At 41.0% G+C, this 25847-nt stretch overlaps 1 long non-coding RNA gene and 1 pseudogene across 1 annotated transcript; one reads left to right on the forward strand and one right to left on the reverse strand.

Moving 5' to 3' along the window:
• Positions 1-69: 69 nt before the first annotated feature.
• LOC135539224 (uncharacterized) lies at positions 70-847 on the reverse strand. Its single transcript, XR_010455587.1, has 3 exons — positions 764-847; positions 584-608; positions 70-459 (listed from the first exon to the last, which is right to left on the reverse strand). It is a non-coding gene; the product is annotated as an uncharacterized LOC135539224 (long non-coding RNA).
• A 3118-nt stretch (positions 848-3965) lies between these two features.
• LOC135539223 (hydroperoxide isomerase ALOXE3-like) overlaps positions 3966-25847 on the forward strand; it is a 31885-nt pseudogene continuing 10003 nt past the window's right edge.

Here is a 25847-nt window from a genome sequence, read left to right on the forward strand (position 1 = left end):
GTACGAGCCAAGAACCCCCAGGGGTACTGTCGTGGAAATTCTAATCAATGAGAAGAGACAAGGTCAATCGAGAATCAGGATATTACTTTATTGAAAACATGAATACAGGAGCAGGTCACACCACACACACGAGAACAATGCGAGTGCTCTGCCGTAATGAGGCTGGTCAGTGACTCACCCGTAGGTGATTCGTTGAGAGCCCAGTGAGCAGAGGAATCATGGTTCTTATATCTGACACTACAAATCATAAGCCACCTTGGGTTCTTCTGTGGTTATCCCCCAACCTGGCTTAGTCCTCCAGATGCAAGGATGATTAGACACAATAAGGGTTTGGTTCCACTCCTCCAGGCTCTCTATCTTGGTTACACCCACCACATCTTGTCTATGGAATGCAGGCTGAAATCAGTTGTCAGCTCAAGCTATCTCTAGTGACCATACACCCAGACTAGCTGCAGGGAGCTAGAGTGGAGACCATAAAAACACTGCATTAGTAGAACAGAAATGTCTTTTACTATTTGTTAAGTGTATAATTAAACTATTAATATAAAACAAATCTAGTAAATACATAATTTCTCTCACATACCTCCTCTCAAGAAACTCAGTTTCTTCTAGAAAAATGTAAGGGTACAAGAATTACATAATTATTGTTAAACATACATTTAAACAAACAAAGTGCATATAAATTGCTGAATTTGACCTGATCAAAACAGTCAATCTGGAACAGAAAATTAAACAAATATTTTTTTATCACAAGTTTCATTACTGCAAATAGGACAGTCGTCACACTGGCACCATGCACAATGGTAAGGGTCAGCATGATGGAAATAGCCATTTTCATCTGTATAGCACCATCTGTAGAAACGGAATTTAGCATATTTCATTGGACAAATCCAGGTAGTGATTCCCGGTTTCAGTAAAATGTCTTCCTTTTGGTGGTTAATGAACATGACCCAGGACAAGCATCACGATCCCACTATTTACAAGGTAACACTATGTTCCATTAGCATAAACCTACTATAGTTCCTGATTATCATTAAATGTAATTTCAGTAATGGATTAGGATCAGATTCACTCTCAGGATCAGAGTTCACCCTCTCCATTCACCAGGGCATGGTGAAAACGATGTCAACATCTATAGTACACAACTTCTTTACACATGTCACAATCAGCATAATAATCAATCCATAATAAATTTGTGGCCAAAAGTTGAGGATGACACAAATATTAATTTCCGCAGTTTGCTGCTTCAGAATCTTTAGATATTTTGTCAGATGTTACTATGGAATACTGAATTATAATTACATGAATTTCATAAGTGTCAAAGGCTTTTATTGACAATTACATGAAGTTGATGCAAAGAGTCAATATTTGCAGTGTTGACACTTCTTTGTCAAGACCTCTGCAATCCACCCTGGCATGCTGTCAATTAACTTCTGGGCCACATCCTGACTGATGGCAGCCCATTCTTGCATAATCAATGCTTGGAATTTGTCAGAATTTGTGGGTTTTTGTTTTGTCTACCATCCACTTGAGGATTGACCACACGTTCTCAATAGGATTAAGGTCTGGTGAGTTTCCTGGCCATGGACCTAAAATATAAATGCTTTGTTCCCCGAGATACTTAGTTATCACTTTTGCCTTATGGCAAGGTGCTCCATCATGCTGGAAAAGGCATTGTTCGTCACCAAACTGTTCCTGGATGGTTGGGAGAAGTTGCTCTCTGACAATGTTGGTACCATTCTTTATTCATGGCTGTGTTCTTAAGCAAAAAATGTGAGTGAGCCCACTCCCTTGGCTGAGAAGCAACCCCACACATGAATGGTCTCAGGATGCTTTACTGTTGGCATGACACAGGACTGATGGTAGCGCTCACCTTGTCTTCTCCGGACAAGCTTTTTTCCGGATGCCCCAAGCAATCGGAAAGGGGATTCATCAGTGAAAATGACTTTACGCCAGTCTTCAGCAGTCCAATCCCTGTACTTTTTTGCAGAAAATCAGTCTGTCCCTGATGTTTTTCCTTGAGAGAAGTGGCTTTTTTGATGCCCTTCTTGACACCAGGCTTTCCTCCAAAAGTCTTCGCCTCACTTTGTGTGCAGATGCACTCACATCTGCCTGCTGCCATTCCTGAGCAAGCTCTGTACTGGTGGTGCCCCGATCCCGCAGCTGAATTAAAGTTTGCCACAAGCCAACTGGGAGACACACCAAACATGTGGAAGAAGGTGCTCTGGTCAGATGAAACCAAAATTGAACTTTTTGGCAACAATGCAAAACGTTATGTTTGGCGTAAAAGCAACACAGCTCATCACCCTGACCACACCATCCCCCCTGTCAAACATGGTGGTGGCAGCATCATGGTTTGGGCCTGCTTTTCTTCAGCAGGGACAGGGAAGATGGTTAAAATTGATGGGAAGATGGATGGAGCCAAATACAGGACCATTCTGGAAGAAAACCTGATGGAGTCTGCAAAAGACCTGAGACTGGGACGGAGATTTGTCTTCCAACAAGACAATGATCCAAAACATAAAGCAAAATCTACTAATGGAATGGTTCAAAAATAAACATATCCAGGTGTTAGAATAGCCAAGTCAAAGTCCAGACCTGAATCCAATCGAGAATCTGTGGAAAGAACTGAAAACTGCTGTTCACAAATACTCTCCATCCAACCTCACTGAGCTCGAGCTGTTTTGCAAGAAGGAATGGGAAAAAATGTCAGTCTCTCGATGTGCAAAACTGATAGAGACATACCCCAAGCGACTTACAGTTGTAATCGCAGCAAAAGGTGGCGCTACAAAGTATTAACTTAAGGGGGCTGAATAATTTTGCACGCCCAATTTTTCAGTTTTTGATTTGTTAAAAAAGTTTGAAATATCCAATAAATGTTGTTCCACTTCATGATTGTGTCCCACTTGTTGTTGATTCTTCACAAAAAAATACAGTTTTATATCTTTATGTTTGAAGCCTGAAATGTGGCAAAAGGTCGCAAAGTTCAAGGGGGCCGAATACTTTCGCAAGGCACTGTACTTTGTTGGGATAGTTCAGGGTTTAGAGATTAAGGAAATGTCTTAGTTCCTTTATGATTCTTGTCTGGATAGTTCAGGTGTTTCCCCTTACCATGGAAAGTGAACAACTTCCTTGACATACCTCTTATTTCCTTTATGACTCATATGGTTTAACGTCTTGTCTGGATAGTTCAGGGGTTTCCCCTTACCATGGAGAGTGAACAACATCCTTGACATACCTCTCTGGTTCAGTGGAATAAGGACGACTAATTATTTAATTTAGTAACATGATTATTTCCAATTTGGGGACTTGTGTGAAAACATATAGATCCTACAATCCATGTGTTTTTATATTCTTTGTGAGAGCACACACAGGGCTCCATTGCAACGTTTTCAGTTGGTGGCACCTATGATTTGGTCACGGCAATATTGTTGCAGGGTCAGGCAACAGAAAAAGTGTGTAATCTAATGATCCTATCTAAACTAGTCAAAGTGCTCCATTCTAAGTGTAGGCTGCTTGACTACTAAAATGGTATGATTGAAAGATGAGTTGTATAAACTAAATCGGATGTCCTTGCAGGAATTCATGATGCAAGTTACTTTGATGTGCAGCCTTAGCCAGTGATTGTCACCCCCAAAATGCATGACAATAGGACTACAACTCAAAATAGGGTTTCAGAATTGTTCCATGTAGTAATTCATTTGTACACGTTGTTTTGGGCACTAATATCACATAAGATAACACAGAAAGCTTGGGACCCTAGTCTTTGTCAACGTCTTATCCTGATAGACCTTAACCAGGATATGAGCTAACTATGAATGTGTGTAAGCTGTAACCAACACAATGTCTGCTGAAAGACTAAACTATGACGAATCATAGGTAAATGATTTTTTGTTTCCTCATTTCTTCTCTGTTAATGACTGATTGAACAAACAAGACGTCTATAAACCATATAAAAGAGCCGTGATCTCTGAGGTGGTGAGTACAGTGGAACTCTGATTTCTCACTGCTAATTCACTGCATCATATCGGGGTAAGAAAGTTGAAATCTTATATGAGCTATATATATTTATAAAGTTCTTTATTTGTCATGTACTAGATTGATCCCATGTTCCTTTTTCTTTGGACTTTTCTGTTGAATGTTGAATATAGCATGCAATAAGTGTTGACTAATTTTCATACTTGTAGTTACTATTTGTGGCTCTGAGTGTCATCCATGTAGTTTCAGAAGAATTATTTTTCTACTCTATATTTTTATCACTAAATGGTCTTTTGACCTATCAGATCAGCTTTTTTTGCTAATAATTGGTTGAACGATAAGAATTTGGCTGCTTGTGTAAATGCAGCCAATGGCCCTCAAATTCAAATCTGGACCTCGAAGCCAGTTCCACTGCTTTTTATTTTTCATTCTTCCCCTCTAATCAGGAACTGATTTAGAACTGTGACACCAGGTGGGTGCAATCCATCATCAGATATAACAGAAAACCAGTCGCAGTCTGGCCCTTGTATTGTAAGATTTGAATAACCCTGCTGTAATTGTCTCCCTCGGCAGACGGGTTGCCTTCCACATTAACAATGTTCCCGTGCTGTTGTTGTAGGTAAGGTAACAATCCCTTTGGATCATCCTGTGGCCTCATTCTGACACAATAGCTAAACAAAAGGGATTGGTCATCAGTATAAATGAAATATTGAATGTATCATATATTTATCATATTTCTGTCTTCTGAACTTGCTTTGTAGTAGAGACAAAAGTGTTATTTACAAAGCAGAGGTGTTCACTGGAGAAATGCTGCACGCCGGCACAACGAACAGTATCTATATACATCTCCGTGGCACAATGGATTCAAGCCATCGCATCTGCCTCCCCAAAAGTAGATTCATTGGGGGCCACCGCCGAGGGGCTGTGAGTAACCCATTGCCACAACTTTCCTTCCTTTGACCATCTGTCCATTTGGATGACAAAATCTAAATCCATTCACATCATTTTCATTCTTATGACTAGCATATACTAAGCTAACATGTGGAATTGTTTAAGATGATCATACCCAGGATAATTTAGCTATTAGAATTGTAGCACCCCTTTTATACACCCAAAAATATTTGATGAAACATTGAGTTTGGCCTTACTGCTCTTAGCCCAGAGAAAACTTCATACGTAGATGAACAGATTATCTAAAGGAAGTTTGCTCTGAAGTATCTGTCCTATATCTGAGAGATATAAGAAACATCAGGAAACTATTTATACAGTGCCTTGCGAAAGTATTCGGCCCCCTTGAACTTTGCGACCTTTTGCCACATTTCAGGCTTCAAACATAAAGATATAAAACTGTATTTTTTTGTGAAGAATCAACAACAAGTGGGACACAATCATGAAGTGGAACGGCATTTATTGGATATTTCAAACTTTTTTAACAAATCAAAAACTGAAAAATTGGGCGTGCAAAATTATTCAGCCCCTTTACTTTCAGTGCAGCAAACTCTCTCCAGAAGTTCAGTGAGGATCTCTGAATGATCCAATGTTGACCTAAATGACTAATGATGATAAATACAATCCACCTGTGTGTAATCAAGTCTCCGTATAAATGCACCTGCACTGTGATAGTCTCAGAGGTCCGTTAAAAGCGCAGAGAGCATCATGAAGAACAAGGAACACACCAGGCAGGTCCGAGATACTGTTGTGAAGAAGTTTAAAGTCGGATTTGGATACAAAAAGATTTCCCAAGCTTTAAACATCACAAGGAGCACTGTGCAAGCGATAATATTGAAATGGAAGGAGTATCAGACCACTGCAAATCTACCAAGACCTGGCCGTCCCTCTAAACTTCCAGCTCATACAAGGAGAAGACTGATCAGAGATGCAGCCAAGATGCAGCCAAGAGGCCCATGATCACTCTGGATGAACTGCAGAGATACTCTGTCCATAGGACAACAATCAGTTGCACAAATCTGTCCTTTATGGAAGAGTGGCAAGAAGAAAGCCATTTCTTAAAGATATCCATAAAAAGTGTCGTTTAAAGTTTGCCACAAGCCACCTGGGAGACACACCAAACATGTGGAAGAAGGTGCTCTGGTCAGATGAAACCAAAATTGAACTTTTTGGCAACAATGCAAAACGTTATGTTTGGCGTAAAAGCAACACAGCTCATCACCCTGACCACACCATCCCCACTGTCAAACATGGTGGTGGCAGCATCATGGTTTGGGCCTGCTTTTCTTCAGCAGGGATAGGGAAGATGGTTAAAATTGATGGGAAGATGGATGGAGCCAAATACAGGACCATTCTGGAAGAAAACCTGATGGAGTCTGCAAAAGACCTGATACTGGGATGGAGATTTGTCTTCCAACAAGACAATGATCCAAAACATAAAGCAAAATCTACAATGGAATGGTTCAAAAATAAACATATCCAGGTGTTAGAATGGCCAAGTCAAAGTCCAGACCTGAATCCAATTGAGAATCTGTGGAAAGAACTGAAAACTGCTGTTCACAAATGCTCTCCATCCAACCTCACTGAGCTCGAGCTGTTTTGCAAGGAGGAATGGGAAACAATTTCAGTCTCTCGATGTGCAAAACTGATAGAGACATACCCCAAGCGACTTACAGCTGTAATCGCAGCAAAAGGTGGCGCTACAAAGTATTAACTTAAGGGGCTGAATAATTTTGCACGCCCAATTTTTCAGTTTTTGATTTGTTAAAAAAGTTTGAAATATCCAATAAATGTCGTTCCACTTCATGATTGTGTCCCACTTGTTGTTGATTCTTCACAAAAAAAATAAAAAATATATATATATCTTTGTGTTTGAGCCTGAAATGTGGCAAAAGGTCGCAAAATTCAAAGGGGCCGAATACTTTCGCAAGGCACTGTACTTCCATTCATTTTTTGTAACTGGTTCCCCGCTACCTTTTATCTAGTCTTGTGAAGCTTGCAGGCGTCCTAGAGCAATGTTTGCGATAGTCTCATCTTTCCATAGAGGGGTCAGAATAGTTTGCAGGCCAAACTGTTCGGAAGCTACAGAGGTTTTTGTGAGAAGACAGATTTTTGTTGTGTCTCATGGTCTGACAAACACAGCTCAGGCTCTGCCACCTTTCACCCTAGATGCTGAACATCGGTGTGTCTCATGGTCTGACAAACACAGCTCAGGCTCTGCCATCTTTCACCCTAGATGCTGAACATCGGTGTGTCTCATGGTCTGACAAACACAGCTCAGGCTCTGCCACCTTTCACCCTAGATGCTGAACATCGGTGTGTCTCATGGTCTGACAAATACAGCTCAGGCTCTGCCATCTTTCACCCTAGATGCTGAACATCGGGGTGTCTCATGGTCTGACAAACACAGCTCAGGCTCTGCCACCTTTCACCCTAGATGCTGAACATCGGGGTGTCTCATGGTCTGACAAACACAGCTCAGGCTCTGTCATCTTTCACCCTAGATGCTGAACATCGGGGAGTCTCATGGTCTGACAAACACAGCTCAGGCTCTGCCACCTTTCACCCTAGATGCTGAACATCGGTGGATGCGATGGATTGAGATGCAGCCCATGCAAAATATGATCTCTATCTTAAACTGATGGTTGTTTATGCTAATTCGATTTCTGCAGGGGAGCAGACATAGACACTAGGGGGGTTTAAACTGGTTGGAACAAGGGGAGAGAGTACATCCCAAAAACTGCCAGCCAAGTTCTCCAAAAAGTTGTATTATACCCAGTTGAGAATCAACATTCAGGGCATGTTTTGAGCCCCCTGGGCATGTTTTGAGCCCCAATTAAATACATTCTAGCTTTATTTCAAGGGGGGGGGGTTCCTGTTTTGTATGTTATTTTGGCATTATTACGTGTCACATAATACACTGCTCAAAAAAATAAAGGGAACACTAAATAACACATCCTAAATCTGAATGAAGTATTCTTATTAAATACTTTTTCTTTACATAGTTGAATGTGCTGACAACAAAATCACACAAAAATTATCAATGGAAATCAAATTTATCAACCCATGGAGGTCTGGAATTGGAGTCACACTCAAAATTAAAGTGGAAAACCACACTACAGGCTGATCCAACTTTGATGTAATGCCCTTAAAACAAGTCAAAATGGCCTCCACGTGTCTGTATGACCTCCCTACAATGCCTGGGTATGCTCCTGATGAGGTGGAGGATGGTCTCCTCCCAGACCTGGACTAAAGCATCCGCCAACTCCTGGACAGTCTGTGGTGCAATGTGACGTGGAGCGAGACATGATGTCCCAGATGTGCTCAATTGGATTTAGGTCTGGGGAACGGGCGGGCCAGTCCATAGCATCAATGCCTTCCTCTTGCAGGAACTGCTGACACACTCCAGCCACATGAGGTCTAGCATTGTCTTGCATTAGGAGGAACCCAGGGCTAACCGCACCAGCATATGGTCTCACAAGATCTCTGAGGATCTCATCTCGGTACCTAATGGCAGTCAGGCTACCTCAGGTGAGCACATGGAGGGCTGTGCGGCTCCCCAAAGAAATGCCACCCCACACCATGACTGACCCACCGCCAAACCGGTCATGCTGGAGGATGTTGCAGGCAGCAGAACGTTCTCCACGGCGTCTCCAGACTCTGTCACGTCTGTCACATGTGCTCAGTGTGAACCTGCTTTCATCTGTGAAGAGCACAGGGCTCCAGTGGCGAATTTGCCAATTTTGGTGTTCTCTGGCAAATGCCAAACGTCCTGCACGGTGCTGTAAGCCCAACTCCCACCTGTGGACCTCGGGCCCTCATACCACCCTTATGGAGTCTGTTTCTGACCGTTTGAGCAGACACATGCACATTCTTGGCCTGCTGGAGGGCAGGGCTCTGGCAGTGCTCCTTCTGCTCCTCCTTGCACAAAGGCGGAGGTAGCGGTCCTACTGCTGGGTTGTTGCCCTCATACGGCCTCCTCCACGTCTCCTGATGTACTGGCCTGTCTCCTGGTAGTGCCTTCCATGCTAGGTTTGCAGCATGTGAAATTTATTGTCAATCATTGTTGCTTCCTAAGTGGACAGTTTGATTTCACAGAAGTGTGATTGACTTGGAGTTATATTGTGTTGTTTAAGTGGTCCCTTTATTGTTTTGAGCAGTGTAGTTAGCAAAAACAATGCAAAATAAAATAAAAAATTATTGAGGTAATAAAGCCTCCATACTTAAATGTCCTATTTTTTTGCTTTCTTGACTAAGGCAGCTCCAAAATGCAGGTGTTTCAGCCTAGCTCAGTGCTTTCTGTGGTGGTGGGGCAGCCAGTGGAAAATACAGAGCATAGGGGTTGGTAATGTTCTCTAGTTGCGCTGTGAGTGGCTCAGTGTTCTGTCATTCATGGGGACACACTAAATCTAAGGGTAGAGCTCAAAAATTCAAGCCTATTGAGTGCTGCCATAGAGTTACATTAGAAGTGCCTATCCAAGAAGGCTCAAAGTCTTTGGCCACAGATAAGATTACGTGAAATCACATTATCTACAGTAGCTGATCATGTCACCATCATACTTTCAAAATCTTAGCTAGCAGTCATGCCAAATCCTTTTTAATCCTTGTCATATGAAGAGAAAAAATGAAGAGAAATTATCGACAAAACGCATCGGTGCTCATCGGCCATAAACATTACACATCAAGTTGGAAATCGCAAATTCAACAATGTGTGGTTTGGAAGGAATCAGTGGCTAACTGCAAGCATTACAAAGCAGTCGCTAGCCTGCTATTTGGTGGAGTTGGTGTGTGGTCCCAATTCTCGGTTTATGGTTTTCTTTTCCAAGCTTAAAATTATAAACATTCAACATTGACAATGCTGTCAATCCAGCATGATTTCTGTTGTGCTCAAAACAACTTTCAACTCAGAACTGGGAAATCTGACTTCATTGAGTTCAAGACAACTGGGGGAAAAAACTAGCTCCGACTGGAAAAAAATCCAAGTCGGGAGCTCGGGCCTCTTTCTAGAGGTACGACCTGAAGATCACTGAGGTCATCATGATTCAACCTTGTTTTTTTCCCCAAGTTCCCAGTTGTCTTGAAAGCACAGTAAATCCAGAGAATGCCAGACTTTGACAACGTTTGATGACAAAATTTGCCCACGAAGGACCGCCGCGCAACCTTCCTGTTCAAATGAGCACAGCACAACAAGAGTCCCAAAAAATGATTGTATGCTTCTCCATACATGATGTAATATGCCAGAGAGAGATGTATACTGTAGCTAAGAAAGTAATACTAAGTATGTTGTGTAGTAAGCTTTTAGAAGCCCATGTGCCTCACCCTAATAATTTGGTCTCTTTTGCCCTCTTAATTTCACCTACTGTTCTGACTTGGTGGTGCACATTAGCTGCTAATCTGTTTCAGAGAAATGTATTCATCAAATATTGTAAAAGCTTTCATTGTATGCTTATATGCGCTCTTTATTTATCTTACTGTTCTGACTTGGTGTACAAGGAGAACACTGTAAGAATGGTCCATGTTCTGAATTCTGTCGCTGTATATTTCAAAAGTGCTCAACAAAACGTTATTGACTAGATCCATCCTAGCTCACTCATTGTCTTAATCGAAATGATCTGATTGCCTCTTATTTGCTTGTTGTCCCCTTATGCCATAGTTTGCACACCTCAATTGTCAGTAGAAACCACATTAGTGGTTTCTAGTCAGCCATATCAGCTGTTTTTTTAAAGGCAGCAAATGATGCTGAATGAACTGATTCACTGCCAGACAAGGCTCTGTTGATAGCCAGGTGTAGCAGTGGCAAGGTGTGGGGACTCTGCTCCTGGGACAGCTTTATGTAGGCCCTAAAGGTTTGTGGGCACTGTTTGTCACCGTTATAGTGCAATGAATGTATTGTTTAGTGTTGTGTTGTGTTGTGTAGTGGCTTTGCTGGCATGCATCTCCCAAATTTCCTTTGGTTTTGCCCCACCAATTACTACAATCCATCTGTGTGTGGAAGTATATGTGGAGTAGGACTGTCCCCCAAAACTGTTGATAGACCGAGAGTCGTCTGTTCCAATCAATTGTTTGGAATTTTAAAATGTGCTTTTCCATATACAGTGCCATCGGAAAGTATTCAGACCAGTTAGATCCATATACAGTGCCATTGGAAAGTATTCAGACCAGTTAGATCTATATACAGTGCCACCGGAAAGTATTCAGACCAGTTAGATTCATATACAGTGCCACCGGAAAGTATTCAGACCAGTTAGATCCATATACAGTGCCATCGGAAAGTATTCAGACCAGTTAGATTCATATACAGTGCCACCGGAAAGTATTCAGACCAGTTAGATCCATATACAGTGCCATCGGAAAGTATTCAGACCAGTTAGATTCATATACAGTGCCACCGGAAAGTATTCAGACCAGTTAGATCCATATACAGTGCCATCGGAAAGTATTCAGACCAGTTAGATCCATATACAGTGCCATCGGAAAGTATTCAGACCAGTTAGATTTTTCCACATTTTGTCAGATTACAGCCTTATTCTAAAATTGATTAAATTTTTAAAAATTCACATCAATCTACACACAATACCCCATAATGCCAAAGTGAAAACAGGTTTGGACATTTTTAGAAATGTATAAAAAAAACGTAAAACACATTCCTTAATTACATAACTATTCAGACCCTTTTCTATGATACTCAAAATTGAGCTCAAGTGCATCGTGTTTCCATTGATCATCCTTAAGATGTTTCTACAACTTGAATGGAGTCCACCTTTTGGTAAATTCAATTGTTTGGACATGATTTGGAAAGGCACACACCTGTCTATGTAGGGTCCCACAGTTGACTGTGCATGTCAGTGCAAAAACCAAGCCATGAGGTCGAAGGAATTGTCCGTAGAGCTCCGAGGCAGGAATGTATTGAGGCGCAGATCTGGGAAAGGGTACCAAAACATTTCTGCAGCATTGGAGGTCCCCAGGAACACAGTTGCCCTCATTATTCATAAATCACATCACATCAATTTTTTGTTGTCACATGCGCCGAATACAACAGGTTTCTGCTGATCACTGCTTCTCGCCAAGAGCTGCCTGACCACATAGTTTAACTCCTAAGCAGCTGAACCCCAGGATTTACCACAGCTAAATCCGATCCAACCCACAACATCTCCCCCGAGCCCCCCATACCCTCTGTTCCTGAACCACTATATGTGAGTCCTGACTTTTTGGGATGTGCACTGCACAAGCCAGGTGCCCCGAACAGGACTCCTTCCCCAAACACAAAGTTCTGATCCCCACCTTATCCCATCACTCCTCCACGATGGAATCACCATGCCTCCAACATCAGGGGAAACCCGCTCCTCCAGCACCTGCAGTCAACCACGTACCTCCACTAAGAGCACCTGCTCTTCAGCCCCTACACCAAGAGCACTCGTTCTCCAGCTCGTTTACCCGACCATGGGACAGAAAATGTTTTTTCCAACACTCACAACTCTGGGCCTCCCTTCCTATTCTAACCCTCTCTAGCTGGCTTTGTATTCATGTTAGCTGTTAAAATTGCTGTACAATATGATCTTGTTGACATCTGATGCACATTCAAATGTCATAAAAAATCAACACTGCAAAGCTCTCCCTGTCCTCTGCCATGCCCTGATTTTATTACTGCGGATGATATCTGGAAATTTGCATTACTGAGACATGTTTAAGAAAGACTGTTCTGAACACTGATAACCTTTCTGGATATAACCTTTTTCTGCAAGACAGATCTTCCAGTGGTGGTGGAGTGGCAATATTTACCAAAGATCACCTTCAGTGCTCGGTTGTCTTACAATTGGTTTTGCTGGTTTTCAGCATTAAGCTTTCAAATAGCTCTTTGTTGATTGTTGCTGGTTGTTATTGTCCACCATCAGCACCGGCATGTGACCTACTTGCCCTAAGCTCTCTCCTGGGCCCTTACAGTAAGTATGAATTTGTCCTGATAGGTGACCTAAACGGGGACATGATTAAACCACTGGCCCAAGTCTTAAAACAATGGGACTCCTTAAATCTCTCTCAGAAATTTACTAACCCCAAACACCCAGAAAAGGCTCCTCTCCTTGATGTTATCCTCACAAATAATCCTGATAGGTAATTGTAGTGGAAATTCTACTCAGGGACACTCGAAGTCAATATTAAATGAATAATCATTCATTACCAGCGCACTGGAGAGGTTCCAACCAACTCAATGCACCAAGTACAATGGTCGATTAGGAGCTCTCTCTTCTGACGCAGTCCCGTTATCCCTTATATTCATTCTGGTTACAGACATGTTACATAGTTGATAGAGTTGGTTCTGGCAGGTGTCTGGCACAGTCTCCTATCTTAACTGAAAGAACATATTCTGGGCGTTCTGCCAGATGGTCCTAAGGAGGGGGTCAAGTCGCCCCACCTCATATCTTTACCAATCACAGGCAGGAACCAAGGAATATTTATGACACTAAGACAAGATGAACATTTTCAAGGCTGTCTCTTTACATTATAAAAATGTCCATCACAGTATCATACTGGTGTTTTCTGTAATAACCTTAGTGATCACTGTTTCACGGCTGCTCAGTTAAATGACTTGTCCGGATTTGTCCTAGACACTTGGAAGGCAGCCACAGTGCTTCCTTTATTTAAAGTGGGAGCTCATGCTGATCCTAGCTGTTATAAAAAGTGTTGGAAACACTTGTAGTATTCTCTCTGGTATGCAATCTGGTTTCCGCTCAGGTTATGGATGTGTCATTGATTACCAACTCTGAGGGTTTAGAGCTTGAGGTAGTCACGTCATACAAGTACTTGGGAGTATGGTTGGACAGTACACTGTCCTTCTCTCAGCACATATCCAAGCGGCAGGCTAAGGTTGAATATAGACTCGGTTTCCTCTACCGTAATCTCTTCTTTCACCCCAGCTGCCAAACTAACCCCGATTCCGATGACCATCCTACCCATGCCAGATTATGGAGACATCATTTATAGATTGTTAGGTCAGGGTGTTCTCAAGCCGCTAGATATTCTTTACCATTCGACCATCAGATTTCCACCAATGCTCCTTATAGGACAAGTCACTGTTATGTACTTGAGTGAAGACCCAAAAGCGGTTTTAACAGAAACAGAGTTCTTTTAATAAAAAAACAGGAATGGCATAGATCCTCTTCCGACGTTGTCAATGGAACAAAAGATAGTTAGTAGAGTGCAGGATGCACCTGCCAGGCAGACTCCGACAGGATAGGACTAGGTGGAAGCAAACGAGACGATAGCTTGCTTCTGGCATAGAATCTGACACCGAAAGTAGCAGGAACAGAGAGAGAAAGAGACCTAATCAGAGGGAAAAAAGGGAACAGGTGGGGAAAGGGTGAATGAGCTAGTTAGGGGAGATGAGGAACAGCTGGAGAAGGAGAGAAAGAGAAGGTAACCTAATAAGACCAGCAGAGAGAGACAGAGTGACGAGAAAGGACAGGAACAGACATAATAAGACATGACAGTCACTGCACTCTAAACTCCTCTGTAAACTGGAAATCTCTGTATACCCGGCGCAAGGCCCACTGGTTGATGGTTATTTATAAAGGCCTCTTAGGCCTCACTCCCCTCTGAGATACCTACTGCAACCCTCATCCTCCACATACTACCCATTCCCTTACAATAAAATCTTTAAAACTATGTTGAAGGTGTGGTCTGTACCTAGTGAACAAAGTATTAAACCCTCTGTACTGTTCCAAATGCCAAATTAAAGCTACATTCTGGAATTGAACAAACCTCCAGACGAGCTTCAATGCCATACAACACCCCTTCTGTGGCCTCCAACTGCTCTTCAATGCTAGTAAAACTAAATGCATGCTCTTCAACCGATCGCTAACCGCCTTCCCGACAAGCATCACTACTCTGGACGGTTCTGACTTAGAATATGTGGACTACTATAAATACTTAGATGTCTGGCTAGACTGTAAACTCTCCTTCCAGACTCATATTAAGCATCTCCAATCCAAAATTAAATCTAGAACCGGCTTCCTATTTCGCAACAAAGCCTCCTTCACTCATGCTGCCAAACATACCCTTGTAAAACTGACTATCCTACCGATCCTTGACTTCAGCGACGTCATTTACAAAATGGCCTCCAACACTCTACTCAGCAAACTGGATGCAGTCTATCACAGTGCCATCCGTTTTTGTCACCAAAGCCCCATCTACTACCCACCACTGCAACCTGTATGCTCTCGTTGGTTGGTCCTCGCTACATATTCGTCGCCAAACCCATTGGCTCCAGGTTATCTATAAGTCTTTGCTAGGTAAAGCTCCCCCTTATCTCAGCTCACTGGTCACCATAGCAACACCCACCTGTAGCACGCGCTCCAGCAAGAATATTTCACTGGTCCTCCCCAAAGCCAACACCTCCTTTGGCCGCCTTTCCTTCCAGTTCTCTGCTGGAACGAATTGCAAAAAGCACTGAAGTTGGAGTCTTATATCTCCCTCACTAACTTTAAGCATCAGCTGTCAGAACAGCTTACCGATCGCTGCAGCTGTAAACAGCCCATCGGTAAATTGCCCATCCAGCCAACTACCTACCTCATCCCCATTTGTTTTTGTTTTTCTGCTCTTTTGCACACCAGTATTTCTACTTGCACATCCTCATCTGCACATCTATCACTCCAGTGTTAATTGCTAAATTCTAATTACTTTGCCACTATGGCCTATTTATTGCCTTACCTCCTTACTTCATTTGCACACACTGTATACAGATTCTTCTATTGTGTTATTGACTGTACGTTTGTTTATCCCATGTATAACTCTGTTCGTTTTGTCGCACTGCTTTGCTTTATCTTGGCTAGGTCGCAGTTGTAAATGAGAAATTGTTCTCAACTAACCTACCTGGTTAAATAAATGTGAAATAAAAAATAAATAAATTGAAAAACAACAAAACAAACAGGCTCAACTTAGTCAACGTTGAGAGAAAGTTGTTTGTTTGCTGGGATCAGTCGAACATGTCATCTATCTCTCTGTAGGTGATTGAGCTTGATGTGTTCTGTCCTTCCTCCCTGGGCCATCTGGAGTTTGTGGTGCTGGAATCAGAGCCGTACCTCCCATTCTGCTTCCCCAACGATGACTGGTTCTGCTCTAAAGTAGTGGTGACCACACCAGAGGGAGACACAGTCAACTTCCCCTGTTACCACTGGGTCTCAGGCAATGAGCGGCTGATGTTCAGAGAGGCCACTGGTCAGTATGTTGGAATATAGATCATTGTCTAGGTTAAGTTCTGAGTAGACCTGCTGTGCCTATTATACATCAGCTCGCTGAATGTCATTGTAGTTTATTATGAAATGTGTCAAACGGGCCAGTTTTATGGAATAATGGTGGATATACTTTAAATGGTTTAAGATGTTGATCAATCCCCCTAAAACATGAAAATAATCACACTTTATGGCATTTTGTTGATAAGGTAAACTGATATTCAATGAGACCTGGCCAGAGGCCATAGAAGAGAGAAAGAAGGAGCTGCAGAGTCGGCAAAAGGTGTACCGGTGAGAGGCTGGTTCTGAGATCTTGAAACTCAACACCTAAGATGCAGAAACAATTCAAAACAACATCCACATGCTTTTGAATCAGCACTTTTAAAGAGCAATGAACTGAAGTGGTACAAACACGAAAGTAACAAAATGTGCACCTACTGTCTTTTTAAACACACTGTTGGGACCAAAGTTATTATATTAAACTAAAACAAAAATTAATCATGAAAAAACTATTTCCTAAACTGAAATAAAATTAAGAAATTTGAAATATCTATACTGAAACTATTATCTTTGCCTCGAAAACAAACTAAAACAAAAAACATCAAATTATGTTCAGTTGTAGTTTGTTTTTCTACTAAACTTTGGGCAAAAATCGAAATGGCTTTTAAAAGTTCTGAATCGGATGGGTAAATTCTGCCAGAAAAATGGCGACGTTTCAAATAGGCAGCTAGTGCACCACTTTTACTAGCTATTAGTAGCTAACACATGTGCAATGACTTAATTTGATGTTTTTTCCCCCTCTTTCTGTCAGGTAAAGGTACTTTATTCTTCATATGGTAGTCAGTTTAATAATGTTGAAATACTGCTTTACTCATCTCATGTATATACTGTATTCTCTTCTACTGTGTTTTAGTCAATGCAACTCCGACATTGCTCATCCTAATATTTATATATTTCTTAATTCCATTATTTTACTTTTAGATGTGTGTATTGTTGTGAATTGTTAGATACTACTTACTGTTGGAGCTAGGAACACAAGCATTTCACTACACCCGCGATAACATCTGCTAAACATGTGTATGTGTCCAATAAAATGTGGTTTTGACTATTAAGGTTAAATAAAAGCATTGGATTGCTGTTAACATGGGCAAGTCACATTGAGATTGACTTCATAATTTAAATATAACCGAGACTATGACCTGACCCATCACCTTATTTAAAACTGCCCCCCAGTGGCAAGAAGTGAAATCCCCCAAAAACACTGAAACTATAGTCCAACAACACATAAATATCTTCTAGCCTCCCACGCCCAGACTACTTTCTGTCCCTTACACAAAAACTAAAACCAAAATAATACAAAAATGAAATAGAAATGTTTTTAATCAAAGGAAAACAGAATCTAAACTAGAAAATCAAGTCTGAAAAGGAATTGAAACTAAACAGCTTATTATTATTTCTTTGTTTAAATATAAAAAATAAAAACAAAAGAACTATAATAGCCTTGTTTGGGACTGAGCCCTATGTACGTACAGTTTTATCCCAGCAATATCGAAGCTCTCCTGCACATGTTTTATGTGGAGTGACCCCTCTCGCTGTTGAGACTGGTCGATACACAAACACTCCCTTAAACATCTATGTACTTGTTTTGTTTTTACAATGGTTCCATTGAAACAGATGCTCATGTCTTGCTTCACTGTGGGTTACACAACAACATTCGAGAGGATGTGTTTCCTCAGCTGTCCAGTCAAAAATATTATTTCAACAGTCTAGATGAAAATAATAAATTACGACATCTTCAAGTAACAATTATGTAAATGCAACTTATCCTCCAATGGAGACTATTTTATAAGTGCCTTTTTGTCCATTTATGTACATATGTTTGTTTATGCGTACAGATGTAATATATTATAGATCGCACCTCTACTGTACCATGTTTGACTATGATTGTTTTTAGTGTCTCAACTCAATTTGAGTGGTCCACAATGTATAAAAAAAATGGTAGTGTATAGTTGTAGCATTTGTGGAATGACACATCATTTTTTTCTAAACTATAAACTCTAAACTCAAAAAAACCAAATAACTCTTAAACACAGATACATTCATGTGAAGTCACCTAAGCTACCATTTTGTATGTAATGGTGAACGACAGGCTGTGTATCCCGTCTTGATTTACCATGTCTATTCCCTTCAGCTGGAGTATATATGCCGAGGGTCTACCTGAAATAATGAAAGTTGACAGCGCTTCTGATCTCCCTGCTGAGGTCCGCTTCTCTTTCACCAAGGACTTGGAGTTCAAGTTCACAGCAATCGAAGCGTAAGTTGGAGCACTGGTTTTCAAAATGGTTTTGCTTACTGTAAAACAGTCACGTTTTGCTCTTCCCAGAGTACCCCTGAAGTATACCCCCTTGTGTGCATTTTACCTGTAGGTCTATGCTCTTGTGAGTCTTCACAAGTACCACCTGAGTATAGGCCAAGTATACCCAGGGGAACATGGAAACCAGGTTGAGAACCATAAGAGGCAGCACCAGGAAATTAATTAGATATTTATTAATCTCTATTGGCATATCTCCAACACACCTTTAAAAATACTTCCTTTACGGTGAGATGAGATGTGATTGTCCTACACCAGTTCAGGTAATTGTGATATTCTGAGATGTTGGGAATGTGGCCATCAGGTTTGTGGTGGAACGTGGATTATAGGAATTATGCCAGTAATAACACCGTCAGGCAAGGTTTTCCTAAATGAATTTGTTTTTAGCCACTCAAATCATGCCTGAAATCGTATCAAACAACAAGCCCATTTAGCAGACATTATAACCAAATAGCTGAACTTCTCACCAAATCAAATGCCGATTGACACATAATATTAAGGATATGTGGCCTGTGAATGAGTCGATCACCCTAGGGGGAGGATGTTGAAGAGTAGTGGACCGAGCACAGAGCCCTGGGGGACATCCTGGCATTGTTAGCACCATTCTCTAATCAACTGCACCATCATTCTCATGTTGAAGTCAAGTTCCTCCTCTATCCTGGCAGATTGTTGTCACTCAAACTAGAAACCCATTCCACCAACAAGAAACAATGGAAGAGCCTAGATGAACTCAGTCACGTTTTCAATGGACACAAGACTGACGTCTATGGTAAGTTGGTCTCAGCCTTTAAAAAAGGCAGCATTCAAATAGCTCACTGGAATCATTAGCATCTCATTATGATTTTGAAAAGAGTTTCATTTTACACATGATCATTTTTTTTCTTCTAGAATATGTTGAAAAGAACTGGAAGGAGGATGAGTTTTTTGGGTACCAGCTTCTGAACGGCCTCAACCCCATGATGATCCATCGCTGCTCCAAGCTTCCAGAGAACTTCCCCATCACAGAAGACATGGTGAAGGCTTCCCTTTTCGGAAAAAACCTTGAAGCAGAAATTCAGGTTTGTAAAAATGGAGTAATGTATGTCATTCATCGTTCTGTTATTACTCTAGTGTGTAGTACAGTACAATATGTTGTACATTGTGTCAGTACACTTCCTTTGGCATGGTGGTGTTGTTGGCAACATCTTCCTCCCTAACTCATTAATGTCCTAACCTAAACAGAAAGGCAACATCTTCCTGGTTGACTACAAGCGTCTACATGGAGTGACAGCAAACGTGATCCACGGGAAACAGCACTTCTTGGCTGCTCCTCTCTGCTTGCTCTATGTGACCCCAGAAGATAAGCTCATTCCCATCGCAATCCAGGTACATCTCACATAAGAATGAGATCTTTACTTCCGAAACCCAAACTAAATCATCTTAACAGAATGTTTGCCACTGGGAGTTCTCTTGAACCAAAAGGAGTCCCATAAATGGGCATAAATATTGCTCAGAAATTAATAAACTAACCAGAAAGCAAAAAAGCATGAGCAAAAGCATATACTGTTAGCCTAAAACTAAGGATTTGGGGGTTTCATGATTGATGTTATATCCTATGTCTGCATGAACCATACAGACAACACTCATTTTAAGAAAACAACTATTAAAACTTCCGTATTTCTTTAAATTGTAACAATATACACATTCTCAATTAATGAAGCAAGCCATGATTGTTCTGCTTCCTTTCACAGCTGAAGCAGGAGCCTGGAGAAGACAACCCCATCTTCCTTCCTACTGACTCCGAGTATGACTGGCTCCTGGCCAAGATCTTTGTGAGGAACGCTGACTTCGCGGAACATGAGCTGAACTTTCACTTGCTGAGGACTCACCTGCTGGCTGAGGTGTTCGCCGTGTCGACACACTGCGTAACCTACCAATGGTGCATCCCATCTACAAGGTACATACCTACTGCTGTGCATGCAGACACTGAGTATGTTTTCAACTGTTTTAACACTACAGTTGTGTGAGTTTTCATTTTCCTATGAACTCAATACTTTTAACCTGATTAAGAGAACCTGAAGTATTTGGAAATAAATGTATTCATTGTATGTATTTTTTGTAAATGAAAGAAGCAGTAGGTTGTTTGTAGTACAGTACAATACATAGCATTTTTAGGTGTGAATTTCATGTATGATCGTTCCATCTTTCTCCATAGCTCCTGATCTCTCACTTCCGCTACACTCTGCAGATCAACACTCTAGCTAGACAGGCCCTCATATCAGAGAATGGGCTGTTCACAAAGGTACTGCCTATTCCATTCTTATAATGTTCTATAATACGTTAATACACGTGGAATGTCACAATGCTAGTGGAAACTGATTCAAAAGCATAAGAGAGCTCTGTGTTAAAAAATAAGCACCCTGCTTTCTGCATACTTATAAATGCACCGCTGATACAATCCATTTCCACTAGCATTGTTACATTCTCCAAAAATGATTAATCTGGACGTTCCTAAATTACCAGCTAACTTGTTTAAAAAGTGTTCGGAGTAAACAATGGCTGATTTAATTAAGATACTCATTTAAAATAAGGCCTTCTAAACACTATACGATTATACAATCATAACTTTTGTTACGTTCCCCAGCAAAAATGTCGCTCAAACAGAAGGGGGAACTAACAGAGTCACTGACCAATGACCAAAACAAAACAGGTGGGGTTTTAGGAGGGCTTCTGAAAGACACTCATGGGGGTGTCCACTGAAAGTTGACGAGCAACAACAACTGGAACCTAAAAGACACCCACCATGAGCTCCGACAAAATTTGCCCAAGAAGAGGCAAACAAAAGAAAAACCCACATCAAACTTACAGACAGGAAGCAAACCAAAAAGGTGGAGAAAAACGAAAATCAGACAAAGGAATATTTCTCTAGAACTCATATAGGGAGCACCACACCTAAAGGTGTTGACCCTCCACATATCTCAAGACATCTGGAGCCCTGGGCCACCCATTCTTAAATAGCACCTGGGCCAGCACCGTGAAACACCTTCCCATTAACAAGATGGCAACCAGCACAGGTGTAACACATACTGTCTAATGAGGTGGCACCAATCAGTGCGCCCTACATGCTAACGAGCTATACTGTATGTGCTAAAGTCCAACCTCAAAACATAAATGGGAAAATCAAAGCCTGTAACACATTTGATACTGAGCTGGTTATCGTTTTGAGATGTACACCTAGCGACACATACCGCGGTAGAGTAAATTGATCATCTGGCTGAACTGTCAGGCGTTGCCTAGCGACACATACCGCGCGGTAGAGTAAAGTGATCGTCAGGCGTTGCCTAGTGACACAGTCAGGCGTTGCCTAGTGACACATACCGCGGTAGAGTAAATTGATCATCAGGCTGAACTGTCAGGCGTTGCCTAGCGACACATACCGCGGTAGAGTAAAGTGATCATCAGGCTGAACTGTCAGGCGTTGCCTAGTGACACATACCGCGGTAGAGTAAATTGATCATCAGGCTGAACTGTCAGGCGTTGCCTAGCGACACATACCGCGGTAGAGTAAAGTGATCATCAGGCTGAACTGTCACATGCCGCGGTAGAGTAAAAATCAGGCTGAACTGTCATCAGGCGGTAGAGTAAATTGATCATCAGGCTGAAGTGTCAGGCATTGTTGTGATACATCTCTGTGAACCTCTCAGTCCTAAACGGGAGGGTTGTTTAGCAACAAAACCGATGTATGCGCAATTTGAGGGCAAAACAAATGTCAATGCCAAAGGATTGTTGGCAACTTTAACTCTATTTTGTCTCCAAATGTTTATTGAAAACATAAATACATTTGCACAATAAGCACTTGTCTCTCAAATATATCGTTACAGTTGTTGGCTAGATAGAGAATTGTATCCATATTAGCATAGCCACATTAGCATAGATGTGATAAGTTAAAACACCTGAAAACAAGACATGGTATCAAGGACAAAATGCAACTCGCTGAAACAAGCCACCTGCGATTCCCCACATGGTAGCTTCTTGTCACTGTTGCTATCTGACCGTTCAGACTCATAACACACAGACATCTGCCCCATCTATGTGTGTGCATCATTTGTGTGATATCAGGCAACCTGTCTTTGTCGCTTAAACCACAGAGCTGCCCTGGCATCTGTCATTAACAAGTTCTGTCATTGATAACCCTGTTTGATATTTAAAACACTGATCGCCATTAGAACCCAACTGCATGTCCAATTATATGACACAAGGAGAGAAGTGACAGGTTTTTCTCACTGGTTACATAAACCATGTTTCCATCCAACCATCATGAGGCTGAATTACCCATCAGGCTTGATGGAAACAGCACATTTTTGCAATAAAAAAAAACTGTATAAATAAATAAAACAACTTTAGACAAGGGTGGATATTTTGCTCTTTGAAATAGATTATGCCATGATTAAAAAAAGGTGAACTATCCCTTTAACCCATCTTGAAGAATGCCAGTGTCGGAGGTCCAGGGATGATGGAGTTCCTGAAGAAAGCTGTGGCCTCATTGACCTACAGCTCCCTCTGTATGCCGGAGGACATCACAGCACGTGGTCTGGAGTCAATCCCCAACTTCCTCTACAGGGATGATGGACTCAGGTTGTGGGACATCGTTCACAGGTAGTTTGTGTACAGGTCTCTTGAGTTTTGTGGTGAAAAAAAAATCCAGGATCTGTCAATTTGACAGCACAATTAGATTTGTGCATTATAAGGTTCATGCAGCTACATTTTTGCTCAGTTTACTAAACTGTAGTCTACTCGTTCCTCCAAAGTAAATCATGCTGCCAGATTATAATGAGGCTTACGGTCTTTTTTGCAAAAATTTGTGCTCTTTTGCACTATGACAATGTAGCCCATAATATCGGTGCTGGGTCATTCCATGAAATGAGTGTCTTTTGTGTACCTTTGATATTTTTTAAGCCTGTTATATTAAAGCTATATTAAACAGACCTCATGGAAAATTCAATACATTTTTTTATATTAATAAAGTGTTGTTAACGTGAAAAAAAATCTGCATTTTAACATGTCCCTCTGTGCATCCTCTGTGACTTCTAGGAAGATTTTAACCCACTTAACCTCCACATTTCTACAACTTTTCACCATTTTAAAGCTTTAGTTATTTTGTTGCTTTGATGAAGTAATTTCTGAAGATTATTATATATTTCACATGATTAGTGATTAATTACGTTTTTTAAAAACTGTTCCTAATTTTAAGACCAATCCTGTTAAGTGAATTGAACTATTTTTAAAATGGTGAACCAGAAACACTGAACATCTAGTCAAATCATAACAATTTGACGAGATGTCAAAAGCATAACACTTCAACCCAGTTACCCATAGACAGACAGGCTGCAAATGTTTTCACATTTATTATTATTTTTAAATGAAGCTGACATTCCTGGGTCGCACGTCTTTTCAGTTCGCTGCAGCTAGCGACCGCAACATGCTGCAACAAACACTCAAACAGGACAGTTATATCTCCATCTCATCATTCAAAGTCTCAATCATGGACACTTAAGGACAGTTGTGGCTGCTTTGCGTGATGCATTGTTGTCTCTACCTTCTTGTGCTGTCATCTGTGCCTAGTTAAATATATTAAAAATGTAATTGCCCCTCCCTGTTGCATAGAACAAGCTTCCATTCCCTGTCACCATGAGATTTATGGCTGATTTAAGATACAATCGTCAAAACACTTACGGTCAACCCTGTTACTTTGTTTGTCACTTAATAGGCACTTACTATAATTGTTTTAATTTTTTATTTAACCTCTGATATATTTTTTAAATTAGTCTAACATGTGCTCTTTATGACAATGTTAACATAAAAATCACCAAGTTACCCTACTCATAAGGCACCTAACTGGTGGAACAGTCCTGTGTTTTGTCATCGTGTTTTGCTAATACCTGATGTTGTCCTGTGGTTTTGTATAGGTTTGTTCACAATGTGATTGGTCACTACTACACCTGTGACTCAGACGTCCAGAAGGACTGTGAACTGCAGAACTGGATCGAGGAGATCTTCTTCCATGGGTTCCTGGCAGAAACCAGCACAGGTTACACTTTTCTCATTTAAAAGACACACTAGCTCTTTCTCAACTCTTAATCATAAGACTACATCAGTGCAATACAAATGTACAGATCTGATTTGTTGATGATTGTTTCTGATAATAAGTCATATCCAGAAACGTAATATCCAGGAAATTCCAAGTGATTCCATACAGTATCTACTGTAGGTTTGAAACCAATTGGCATCAGATTTTCATGTGAATATTCTAAAATCTTTTTTCAAATTTTCCCACCAGTGGTGTTTCCACCAAATGGACTTGTATCCGCAATACAAATCAGTGCATGATGACAAAATGTACTTTTTCACAAACATTTTTGTTTTTTAAATCTCAAGTTCAATGTGTTTCCATCACATTTTTAACTCTATCGATAGTTTTGTCACAAAATGTTGCATTAAATAGCAAATGTGCCTACTCTGGTCTTGGCACGTGTGCTCTAGCCAACAGCTGGCAGGTCCAGTGAGGATGGGGGTAGTCTACATTATGAGATTATTATGGATTTTTATCTGTCAAACGGTAGTCAAGCATCTATCATCATGTCACCAGAATAACCCCCTCGATATTTCTTGGAAAGTAGCATCAAGCTCATCACCGTGCACTTTCACCACCCTGGGAAGTTCATCATAATTGATTTAATCTGTAGCATGTTGCTGAAATGTGTGTGATCAAAATGAGTGGCGGTGTCAGTTCCTGGGACCATAACCATGGAAAGTGAGGCCAGGCCCGTTGCAGCTCTATAAACTTCCCACAATAACCAAGTGGTAGTGGATCACACACCATATCATTGCGTGACTCCAAGTTTTCTTGGATATGATGGTTATTATATCAATATTTGCACAAAAGATATTTCCACTGCCTTTTTTTTGCATAATTAATTTGACCGACACAAAAATAGCCCACAATGTCAAACGAACAAATGATCTGTCGTCATTTATTGTAATTGTACCGAAACGTCCTGTTTCCATCACAGCTGTCATGACTTTTTTTATACGGTGTGACTTACATAAAAGCTGTGGATGGAAACATAGTTCCACAAACTAATGGAATTTGATGGTTCTTTCAATGGTGGATGGATGACTCTCTTTGTGGATACAAACTGGATGGAGACTGATTACTCTTTGTTTTTTAAAATCTTTAACTGAACACTGTTACAAGCATTCATTAACTGCCATTATTCCAGTTCTCTAACAACAATTAACAAACATCTGACCAAATCAGAATAGCGCAAAGTAGTTGCAAGGTAGAT

This window comes from Oncorhynchus masou, unplaced genomic scaffold, assembly GCF_036934945.1.
Source record: "Oncorhynchus masou masou isolate Uvic2021 unplaced genomic scaffold, UVic_Omas_1.1 unplaced_scaffold_2554, whole genome shotgun sequence".
Taxonomy (NCBI): Eukaryota; Metazoa; Chordata; class Actinopteri; order Salmoniformes; family Salmonidae; genus Oncorhynchus; species Oncorhynchus masou.